Source organism: Pan paniscus, chromosome 6 (assembly GCF_029289425.2).
Source record: "Pan paniscus chromosome 6, NHGRI_mPanPan1-v2.0_pri, whole genome shotgun sequence".
Lineage (NCBI taxonomy): Eukaryota > Metazoa > Chordata > Mammalia > Primates > Hominidae > Pan > Pan paniscus.
The window spans coordinates 29,054,108-29,066,168 of NC_073255.2; the positions used below are offsets into that span (position 1 = coordinate 29,054,108).

Below are 12,061 nucleotides of genomic sequence, written 5' to 3' on the forward strand. Positions count from 1 at the left end.
ATTTTCTGTGGAGCTAATCCAGAGTAAACTCTGGCTTATGTTGTCAAATAATTTAATATTAGCAGAGTAAGCTATGATATTAGTAAATATGAAAATGCTGTGAATAGTTTAATGACAAAGTACCTGGAGAAATGAGCCTATTGGTTTGGGAGAGAGTGGATTATAATAATAACTTATTTAAAGATATTATTTTATCTCTCTTGGTGTAGAAAGCAAACCCTGGGTGTCAGTAGGAATCACCCTCTGAATTTTAATAATCTGTTCATTACTTGAAGACTTATCCTGATTGTCTATCTTAACTTGCTCTAGAGCTTAGCACAGGCCTCGTGATACTGAAGAGGAAACAAACATGTTGTAAGAAGGCTCCACTCTTACAATGCTGAGCATTTACAGTCTGCACCTGGTGCCCGACCTCTGCTAGGGGTGAAGGGCACCAGGAGCCTGCACTCTCGGAAGTTCTCTTGGCTGCTCCCTGCACAATCTGTATGACTGTCATGACCATAGGGTACTTTACCCTGTTAGGAGTCATCCTCTGTTGTCCTCCCGCTTTGCCAGTGGAGCTGCACAAGGTTGTAGCAGGAATTTCTAATTTCATGTCATCAAACATTGATTTGGTGATCCTTAAATGTGCCTACCTGAGGCTGGTAATGTGACACAAGAATTATCCATGAAGCTTAAAGGCAGAAATCCCTTTTGAAACAGGTTGTACAATGGCATGGTATGTCATGTACCTCATTACTGAATTCTGAGTGTGTTCAAATCTTTGAATTTTATGATTTAATTAACCAAATGCACCTTTCAGAGCAAGGGAAAAATGGAAGACTCTGAAAGCCCTCAAATTTCTTAAGTCCCTGCTATGAACTACATTGAGCAGGTATCGCCTTGCAGACAAAGATGGAAACTTATACAAGCCCGAAGGCACAAGGCTGCTTCCTACTGCAGCTGTCATGAGAACGAATGGCAGAAACAGGAAGTCTGTACCACATGGTGGAATTTATGCCAGAAAATCAAAGGGATATAATCCATTTGTTCCAGCTTCACAAACGGCGTGTTAGACATTTGCAGTAGGGAATGGCCTTGGGATTTTAAACATCTCTTTCCAAAGAATTGAAAGTTTTTGAGAAAGATTATTATTAAAAACTTGAACACACCACACTTTCCACTGTAAGGAGAAGACAAGCAAGAAGATTTGTAGATTCTGTATTCTTCCAGCAAGCCAGGGATGTGAGTGAAGAAAAAAATGTACTTCTGCATTCAGAAAGAATTTATAACAGGTCTAGGCTGTGTCAGAAATTGTGCTAGATGCTCAGGATGAAAGCCAGATTAAGAAAAATACAAAAATGACCTTCAGATTTGAGGAGAGATACATAAACATGCATAGGTGACAAGCAAGTAGCAGACGAAGTGGGGGTGCAGAGAGCAGGCAATATTGCTTGGGAGAATAAGAAGGTGTTGCAGAGGAGGCGAGGTTTGAACCGAGCCTAAAAGGATGTTTAAATGTCTGTAGGGAGAGAAGGGCAATATGGGAAGAGGCCACAGCGTGTACAAATGCATGGAGCCCTGAAAATAACCCACACCTGTGCGGGAGACAGTCGGTCATCCAGTCATTTATTGTGTCCTTTCATTTGTGTTACTATAATGGAACACCTGAGGCTGAGTAATTTATATAGAAAAGACGTTTGTTTGGCTCATGGTTCTGCAGGCTGTACAAGAAGCATGGCAGCAGCATCTGCTTTTGGTAAGGGCCTCAGGAAGCTTTTGCCAAAGGTAACTGATGGGTCACATAGTGAGAGAAGGAGCAAGAGGGAGGAGGAGGGGTGCCACCCTCTTTTAAAAAACCAGCTCTTGAATGAATGGAGTGAGAACTCACTACAGGGGAGGGCACAAAGCTATTCATGAGGGATCCACCCCCATGATCCAAACATCTCCTACCGGGTCCCACCTCCAACCTTGGGGATCACATTTCAACGTGAGATTTGGAGGGGACAAATATTCAAACTCTATCATCACCTGTGTTGTGTTTAAGAATGATTGGAGATAACAAGAAAAAATGTCCAGGTGTGGTTGGAGGCCACATTATTCTGTGGATTTACAGTAGGGGCATAACTGGATCATATTTGTATTGGGGAAGTTAATTCTGAAAGTAGCATGGAAATGAAAGAAGGCCTAAGAGTACATAGACACTAAGAAAGCATTGCAGTGCTCTGGGTGAAGATGATGTGTGCTAGACCATGGCTGAGGCTGTGTTTAGGTCTTTGTTGTTATTCGATAATGAGGTTTGCCAAAAGACATGGCCTTCATTATCACCTGCCTGGTTCTATGACTGAAGGGTTGTTCTGGCTCTCTCCCACTTTTGTGTTTTGTTCTGAACTAGGCAAAACTGTGCTCTGCTTAAATGTCAGACAGGCCTGTGGTGGAATCCCATCTCCACCTTCTTTCAACTGTGAGACTTGAGGCCTTTCTGGCCTAACTTGACTCATCTGTAAAATGAAACAGTGGTGCCCAGTGCAGTGCCTTTAATAAATTTTGGCTGCTTGTGACTCTTTGAAGGGGCAACTAAGTCTTATACATTTTCATAGACTGGACTCAATGCATGGATGTTAATTAATTTGTCTTGATTCAAACAATAAGTTCAAGCAAGGGACAATCTCCTGGACATCTCAACTCTTCTGTGTAGTGTGCTGTCTGTCATCCTTCCACTTTAGTGTAGTATGAGAAATTGCTTACGTTAACTTTACTGAGCATTGCTAGATGACATGATTCAATTTTGGAGCCAGATGTGCCTGTAGATATCATCTGTTAAATTTTCTTCTTCATGCATCCATTCATTCAGCAAACAATAACTAAATATCTAAATGTGCCGGGTGTTAGGCTAAGCAGAGGCAAAAATGAATTAAGCCAAATCTCTGCCTTCTGGATGCCCAGAGACTTTGGGGGTTGTAAGCACATAGTTTGTAATACAAAGTACTGTGGAATTTTGGGGAGGAGAAGAGAAAATAGGGCTTGAATGAGCAAGAAAAGGACACAGAGGGTTCATGAAAGAGTTGACACTTGAGCCAAATTTTGAAAGATATATCCAGGTTTACTAGGTTGGCATTGGAGGTGAAGGTGGGTCAAAATTCCAGTATTTTTGTGTAACAAACTACCTTAAAACTCAGGAGGCTACAACATCAGTTTTTAATTTCTCATGATTGTATGGGTTGGTTGGGCTCCCTGGGGTAGTTCTGTTCCACATGGTGTTGACTGAGGTCAGTAAAATTGGGGGTTCTGATAGGTTAGAAGGTGGCTTCTTTCACATGCTGGTGCTTCAGCTAGGAATGGCTGGAATGACTAAGGTCTAGCTGAATCCACTCTCCCTCTTCTCTCTGTCTGTCTCTCTCTCACATTTAGTTGTCAACCCAAACTTCTCTATGTGGTAGGCTGGATCCCAAGAGGGAAAAAGGAAAGGGGCAACATCTCTTAAAGTCTAGGCCCAGAAGCCTCAGAGCATCACTTCTGCCATTTCCTGTTCATTGAAGCAAGTCATGAGCCAGCTTGGATTCAAGGGCAAGGAAGCAGTCTCCATCTTCTGACGGGAGGAGCAGCCTGCATGCAGACCGGTGGGAGGAATGGTTGGTGGCCATCTTTGGAGACAATTTAGCCCAGTCAGTCCAGGCAGAGGCCAGAGTATTTGTAAGAGGTGCCTCTACTCTCAGTAAAGGAAAAGACAAGGTCAGCTGCTGAGAGCACAGAGGAAAGGGGAGGGCCAGGGACCTGAGGAGAATAAAGGAATAGATGAAAATATCTGGTAGGGATCCTGAGGGTTACAGAGCCATGTTGCAAACCATACCACAGTGGTAACTACAAAATAGATGTTAGTTCCTGACCTCTCCCCCCTCTCTTTGTTGTGAGATCATCTCCAGTGGCACTCCTCAGGGGGCAGCAGTGGAAATGACCTGTGAGGAATCAGACCCAGAGAGAAAAGAAGTTATCTCAGGTCACCCAGCAAGATAGTGGCAGAACCACGAGTCTCCCATACAAGACAGTGCTGGGCTTTCTGTGCACTATAAGAAGTTGTTTTGATACTACAAATTGCTACTCGCATCACTTCTGCTTCACTTTTGGTGATCTAGGATTGGAGAGAAGGTGGACACACAATGGGAAAGGATAAAAATAGTACTTACGTATCTTTCTGGGGCACTGGATCCAAGAGATCAACTCATTCTAACAGACGTTTATTGAGAACCTACAATGAACCAGGAACTAAACTGCAGACACAAAAATGAGTAAGACATGGATCTTGCTCAGAGAGGCTTATAGTCGAGGGGAAGACAGACATTCCAAGAATTAATTTCAGTACAATATGATCAGATAGTGATTGACCAATACACAGAGAGGGGGAGCGGTCAGGAACTAACATTGATTTTGTACTTACTATTGTTGGAGACTGAGGCAGGAACTTTAACCTCAGAGGGACACTCAAAGCAGGAAGACAAGTTAGGAGATCAGTGTTCCTAGGCATTTGAGAGCATCTTACTCCAAAGAACTTAGACTTCTTTGCTTCTTCCTGAAGAAAAATCAGTAGGGAAATATTTAAGAATCGAAGACTGCAGATTGTCTCTGTGAATACTTGTTTTTAGTTGTTTCTTTAAAAAAAATTACTGTTAAGGCAGCTGGAAAGATGAATTGGATCAGGAAAACACTCACTCAAGCAGGAGTGCAGTTGGGAGACCAGTGTCCAAGATGAAAGGGTTCAAGTGCTTCTTAGCCCAACCAGTGGGTTTAAACTTTTTTACCATCACCCCCCACATTAAGGGGTAGGCACAACACCTTGTCAACGGTGGTTCACCCCACCCGTGATTTTCCTGAGTGGATTAAAATCGAGTAGTGTTTAAAGGATTACTGCTTCGACATAGCAATGCACAGAGTAAAATCTTCGCCCCTCCTTCCAGTGCCCCTTCTCATTCTAGCCTCTCCCCAACCCTCCTCGTTTCCATTTATCCTGTGTTCTATTTCACCAGATATTTTTGGCGTGTCCATTGTGTGCCAGATACTGCCAAGCACTAGGGAAATGACAGTGAACAAGATATAGTTTTAGACAGAGTGGTTTACTAGTAAGAAGGTTATGGGAGGGCACTTTCATATGGGGGGAACCTATCTATCTATTATCCTCCAAATCATATGGAAGCGTACTCTTACCCTGCCTTGAAGAACTGGATCTGCAGAATAAAACAATCCCCACGTTTCGCCCAGGACAAATTGATAAAAATTATTCAACATGGAGGCGTGATGGTATTAAGTTATTACAGTCAAGGATAAAGGAAAAATTCTTTAGATATCAGGCCTAAGGAAAATAATAAATTACCCATAGGGGGAAAATGGTGCTGGCCTCAGACTTCCCCACAGTCCCAATATCTGGAGACGATGTAGGAATGTCTACAAAATTCTGAGGGAAAAAAAATGACCCAAGAATAATAAATCCAGGCAAGTGTTTGTATAGACATAAGAGCATCAAGCAGATATTCCCAAGCACAGAAGAATTTAGAGTTTCAGCATTTCTGAGTCCTCCTTGAAAAATCCACTTGATAGACTCCAGTCAACTAAGACATGAGTCAGAATGAAAGTATTCAGGAATGAAGAAGCTATGTGATAAAAAGACAAGTGAGCAATAAATCCATTTAAACTGAGAACCCAACCTACAAATCCTGGAGTTATAAAGTTACTTCCAAATCCTGAGAATTATGAGTATAGCATAGAATGTAAATGTTAAAAATCTTATTATTATCAAGTAAAAAAAAAGTAATATAACTAATGAAAATCAGAAGGTGTCAGAACGTGGGAATTAGGGCTACTTTCCTCACCTTTCATAGCAGAGAATTAGTAAATGGTGTCTGAAATTGAAATATGAAGTATATAGGCCAGACACAGTGGTTCACACCTGTAATCCCAGCACTTTGGGAGGCCGAGGTGGCTGGATTGCTTGAGCCCAGAAGTTCAAGACCAGCCTGGGCAATGTGGCTAAACCCTGTCTCCACTAAAATACAAAAAAAAAAAAAAAAAATTAGCTGGGCTTGGTGGCATGTGCCTGTAGTCCCAGCTACTCGGGAGGCTGAGATGGGGAGATCACTTGAGCCAGGGAGGTTGAGGCTGTAATGAGTCTTGATTGTGCCACTGTACTCCAGCCTAGGTGAGAGAGTGAGACCTTGTCCATCTCTAACTGTTTTTGATAAACTTATTTTCTTAACCCTAAAGAGCTTTTTTAGAAAATAATATCTCCTGCAGAGACTCATTTCTTCAGTTTCCTCTTTTTCATTCTTAGAACCAAGTAAAATATAATTTTACACACTTTATTTCTAGAAATAATTGCCCATTTTGTCTGTGTGTCTAGCCAGCTCCAGCTGGGTGTACATGTGTATAGCAAGGTATCTGGAATAATGCTTACCTAATATTAGTAAGTTTTTCCTGGATGGTGATGATGTAGATTAGTTTTGTTTTGTTATTCATGCTGTTATGTATTTATTGATTTTTTAAGCAATTAGCAAATAGTATTTCCATAAAAACAATAATTTTAATACTAAAGAAAAAAGGCAGAGAAAGAAAGAAGGAAGGGAAAAAGTAACACCTAAGACCTGTTATAGGGAGGCACATGGCAGGCATATGTCTGGGCATGAGATGCAGAGCTTGACTTTTCTCTCTCTAGGCCTCGGTGTCCTCACCTGTGAATGGGATGAATAATTGTATCTGCTTCTGAGGGCTGCTGGGAGGAGCAAATGAGAGAATGCCTGGGAGGCACATGGTACATTACAGTATCTGGCCCATCAGTAGTTCAATACACGTTGACTTAAAAGGTTAAAATCATGCAATATAAGAACAGAAGAAACTTTAGTGATTCACCTTTTTATTTAATAATTTTACCCACGAGAAAACTGAAGCCCACAGATGGTTGCCCAAGATCACATGGCTAGGTATGGCAGGACTTCCGTCCTCAAAGCCAGCTCCTTGTGCATCCCATCCAGCAGGCATAGGAATGAGAACAGAGGCATATATAATACACAGTCATCAAGTACTTGGGCTAATACTAAAATTACTCTTTAGTATTCTCAGAGCACACACCAATAGATACATAATAGGAGAGGATATCTACGTACCCTTAACTAAGGAGAAACACTTGCATTTAAAATTTTACCCCAGAAAACTCCACAGCATGGATTACACATTTGTGGTTAAGAGGTGACTGAAGTTGGTCCTTTTATCCCCATCCAGCTAGAGTTAATCCTGTCTTTATCATCTCTTTCACTTTGAGATAATGAACTGAATAGCTGAACTCCCAATTGTTCAATTAATTAATTTTTTTCTATTGCCACTTTGTGGCAATAAACATGGTGTCTCAATAGACCCTGCCTCTTGAGTTTTTCCTGAGTCATTGGGAAAAGCCTATACATTAATATTCATGGCAGGGTGGGCATCAAAGTAGACCTCCTGGCAGAGATTTCACATGCTGTTTGTGCAATTAATGAAGATTAGTGATTCTCGGAATGGATAGGGTTTTGCAAATGGTGGAAAGGACAGAAGGAAAAAGTAGAAGATCATTTCATAAGCAATTTTAAATTTAAAAGTATGACATCAAGAAGCAACCTCCCAGGGAGAGATGTGATTATCATTGTGAAATTTGTCAAAGAAAAAAAAAAAAAGTCAAGTTGACAGCTTCAAAGCCAGAGCAGTGATGTTATCACTTCCTGTGGTATTATCTGTACCATGGAGCAATTAGACTAGTACAAAGTGGGCTGGGTTAACATAGTATTCTAAGTAATAGGCCCAGACCATCCAGCTGCCTAAATTGATTAATGATATGCAAATGGAATTTACAGACTACAGTCATCTGTTTTCTTCCTCTAGGCTGTCTGTCTTTTCCTAACCCCATTCTTTGCTTTCACTAAAATGAAGAGAAAGTACTGTGAATATCAGGCAGCAAATTACTTTCTTTTTTTCAATTTTACCTTTCTGAGCTATGATTCAAGCCATCAAAAGTCTATCTCCAGCCTATAGGGAACTGACATATTCATTGTTGTATGTCACTTCTCCAACTCTGCTGCCGTCATTTCAACTAACCTTAAATTGAATACTGTCGGCATCAGCTAGAATCCCTAACAAACGGCGCGCCTCATCACCATACTAATTGAATGAAAAATGTTCCATGATTTAAATACCTATTGCTTCATCATTTCCCCAGTCTTTGGCTTCCATTTTGTCAGGCATGAAGTTGGTGATTAAACCCAAGGCATAATTATTAGCAACAGAGAAACCGTTGTCCCATCTTGCAGTTTCCTGACCAGGTGCAGACTCCCGGCTCCACACTGAGCATGTCTGTCAGTCTTATGAACAATCCCCACAGAATAAGTGACTGATTTTCTCTTTATAATCACGGAGGCGCTTTACAGCAAATTGTCCCACTAGACCTCTACTTCTGAATGGCATAATGAACATTTCAGTGTGGCGAGAAGTTTATATATTGAAAGGGGGTGTCAGAGTTGGAACTAGGACGCTGGCATCTTTTATCAATACACCTACCGTGGCTGCCTCCCACCACTCTGGCCTCTGTTGCTTTTGACAGTTGTGTAAAATGAGGAAAGCCTTACGAAGCAGGGTGGGAGAAACCTGTTTACAAAGTTCTGGATTTGAGTGCAAGTAAAAAGGAAGCTTGTCTGAGCCTAAAGGGCTGCTGTGTACAGGAGGGGTGTTGTCATAGAAAGCAATTTACACAGGAGAATGAGGACAGTTTTGTGTTCAGGAGTTACAGAAAGGACACTTTTTAAAAGCTCGTTTCAGAGACTAACAAAACAAGGCTGATTGACTTTAGATTTGAGTTACTCGAATTTGGTGCATCCAATTCAGTGAACCTGTCTGCCAAGCTATCAAATGGAGAAGATAACCTGTGTGAGTGTGATGAAAGACACTCAGAGTGCTACTCTTCCTCCGCCTACCACTAGAATGCAAAAGTGCAGCTGGTTTTTCTCACTTGTCCAGTAATAGAAGCTCTGGGGTTTGAAAGTCTAATGCTTTGTAGCTCAACCCAGATATCTGTGGACTTCATATGGGTTCTGCTTACACATTCTAAATTCTGGGCATTTTCCCATTGCAGGGATGATGTACCCCTTGAAGCGAAGTTACCATAGCATCTTCTTCTTTAAAAAGCTTTCACATTACTAATATTCATTTATGTACACATGAAATTAAAAGGTAGAAATCTTCTAAAACTCAAATTTGTATCTGCCAGAGACTTTTCCTCTATGTTAATGCTCTTTTTCTTGCACCCAGATGCATATCCGTGGACTTTGAGGCTACATTCATGAGCCATTTCCAAGAGGTGTTATTTTCTTTCTTCTCAACTGCAAGGTTTACAGATTATTAGATTATTTGCAGATATGGAAATGTCTATCATATATTTACAAACTACAAACCACATAAAAAGAACATTGTCTTTCTAATTTACATTTTTGAAATTTAAATACTTGATAACTTTATGTGAATAAGTAGCTTGAACTTCTGGTGATTAGTTTTTGATTATTTTAACTTTTGGGAATAATTTATAGAACATAGAGAAATGTAGAATGCCCATAAAGTAATAGACCATTGCTGGGTGGTTTTGAATAAAATCTCTTCCTAATGAGAATTCAAATACATTAGGTTCTGGAGTTCCCCCACTTAAAGTTTAAGGTAATGTTTTTAATGTCACATTTTTATCCATCCAGACTTTGAAAAAGTGTTTCTTCTACATCAAATCCAAAGGCAATGTGGTGTAAAACACCAGAAAATTGGGTGTAAAGGTGAAAGAGTCCTAATCTAACCACTCATTGGCTGGTGACCTTGAACGAGTCACTCTACCTGGCTGTCAATCGTCTGTAGAATGAGAGGTCATGACTCTAAGGTTCCTTGCAACTTGAAAAATTTTGTGAATTCAATCTCAGTGCTTAGCATAAAGCGGAATATAAGATGCCTGCTCTGGATATGTTTAGAATCTATTTGCTAGTCACATATTGAAAAATATCACAAGGATTAGGAATTCCATCGGCACGCAAATATTAATTTTGACTTGGAAATAACAAGACAAATGGCCGACTAATCACCCTTGATACAGAGAAAGTCAGGTTCAACTTCAGGATAATGTATTATTCTTGTGCGACAATGTGTGAATTGTATAACAGAATAAGGAATCTACTTGTATGTTAAGTGAATACACTTCTTGTTATGGAAAAAGCAATGTTTTCAAAGATGATCTTAAAGTCTGGGATGTGTTAGAACTCACTGTAGAAAGTATTGATGATAGTAATAAGTAAATATTGAATGAATGAATGAAGCATATAATTATAACAGTGGCTTTCTGAGTGAGTGTTTTAATAGGATATACTGTGAATATTTGTGCCTTGAAAAGTGCTAGGGTGACTTGTATCACAAATACATGACTTTGAAGGTTTTCAGGTCAACTCTAATGTGACAACAAATCTCATGAGCCTTGCTGATCTCTGCCTGCATTTGTTGTAATGCCATAAAAGTCATTCTGTGACACATTACACCATGACAAATACTTTGACCACTGCTCACACATCGATGAGAAGTAAGTTTTCCGGCCAGTTTCTGGTGGGGGAGGGAGAAACCACCTCCCATAATCTATCTATTAACCATCAACAGTATGAAACAGAAATTTAGGAAACTTTTCACCTGCTCATTTGATTTGAGTCAGTTCTAACTGGCAACTCATGGCAGCATCATTTTCCAGGAGGTTTACGCAAAAGAAGCTAGAGGAAGTGGCCCTAGTTCCCCACATCAGTCAGTTTCTTCTTCCTTTTCTGGCTGTTTGAACCTCAGTCTTCCTGCAGGGGTTTGGGCTTTGCCCACTCTTGCTGACCTAAGTGGAGGGGACCATGCCATGTTCTGGCCTTTTTCTCCTCTCAGGGTAGGTGACAGTCAGACATAGTCCCCAGAGATCTCTCCCTACCTGATCACCTCCAAAGGTCTCACAATGTTGACTTGCCACATTTCAGTGGGCTGCCTATTCTTCCTTAACCTTTCCCAGAATCACAGCATGGCTTTGTATATATTAGAAGATTCAAAAATTCAGGTTATATAGCACATAGGACATGGAACATAGACTGCACAATAGCCAAGACACAAGGCAGCAACAAAAGCTCAACCATGAAAGGAGAGGATATGTCCATTGCTTACAATCGATCATGCTCTGGCTGTTTTTACTGATGGGTGAATGAAAGGTGCTTTGAAAGAGAAAGGATTCATTACCTTGTTTCTGTGACATATATTAAATCTCTGTAAAAGGGACAAGCCTCAAAAGAGAGAGCAGAGGAAAGCCAAGCTCTTGGGCACAAGGAGGTATCTGGCATCTTTTGGATGGATCTTATGGAACAGACTCTTTGCCCTATCTCTGATTAGATAGAGATCCTTTTGCTGACATTCTGGTTGGATAGGGACCCTTTTGCTGTTTGGATAGGGATCCTTTTGGTGAATTGAGGATGACTAGCACTTACTTAGAGAGCAACTTTTGTCTCCAACCCTGGTTTTCAGATGATGTAACTGAGACTCTGAGAGACTGATGGACATCCTCAGGATTACCCAGAGACAAAGGGGGAATAAAATAAGATTCCAGACTTTCAGATCTTACTATTTCCTTGTGAACATCAGGAAAAATGAGTTTTAAACATGGACAAACTGGTAGTAATGGGAATCCACTAATTCATTTAACAATTATTTCTCCTACTCTGTGCCAAGGCCTACTTCTAGGGGGTCTGGAAATACAGTAATGAAATAAATACTGTCATTGCTTATATTCTATATGCAACTAGGCAAATAAACATCAATTATAATGTTATGTTCTTATTAGTGCTAGGAACAAAAATAAAGCAAGCAAGGAGAGAAAAGTGATATGGGTGCTGTTTTAGATGACAGGGAAGCCCTCTCTGAGGAGGTGGTATTTGATCAGAGACCAGGACATAGTGATGGAGCAAGTCATGTGACAATGTGGGGACAAGACATGCCCAAGCAGAGCCCCCCAGGCGGGATGGTTTGTGTGTTT

The 12,061-nt window shown here is 40.7% G+C and overlaps 1 long non-coding RNA gene across 4 annotated transcripts in view; it reads right to left on the bottom strand.

Annotated features, from left to right (window-relative positions):
• The window catches only part of LOC129398405 (uncharacterized), a 271,713-nt gene that overhangs the window by 22,641 nt on the left and 237,011 nt on the right, over positions 1 to 12,061 (bottom strand). For all 4 annotated transcript variants that reach the window (XR_008626159.2, XR_008626158.2, XR_008626157.2 and 1 more), the window contains one exon: positions 4,415 to 4,546. This is a non-coding gene — a long non-coding RNA (uncharacterized LOC129398405). The remainder of the gene's footprint in view (positions 1 to 4,414; positions 4,547 to 12,061) is intronic.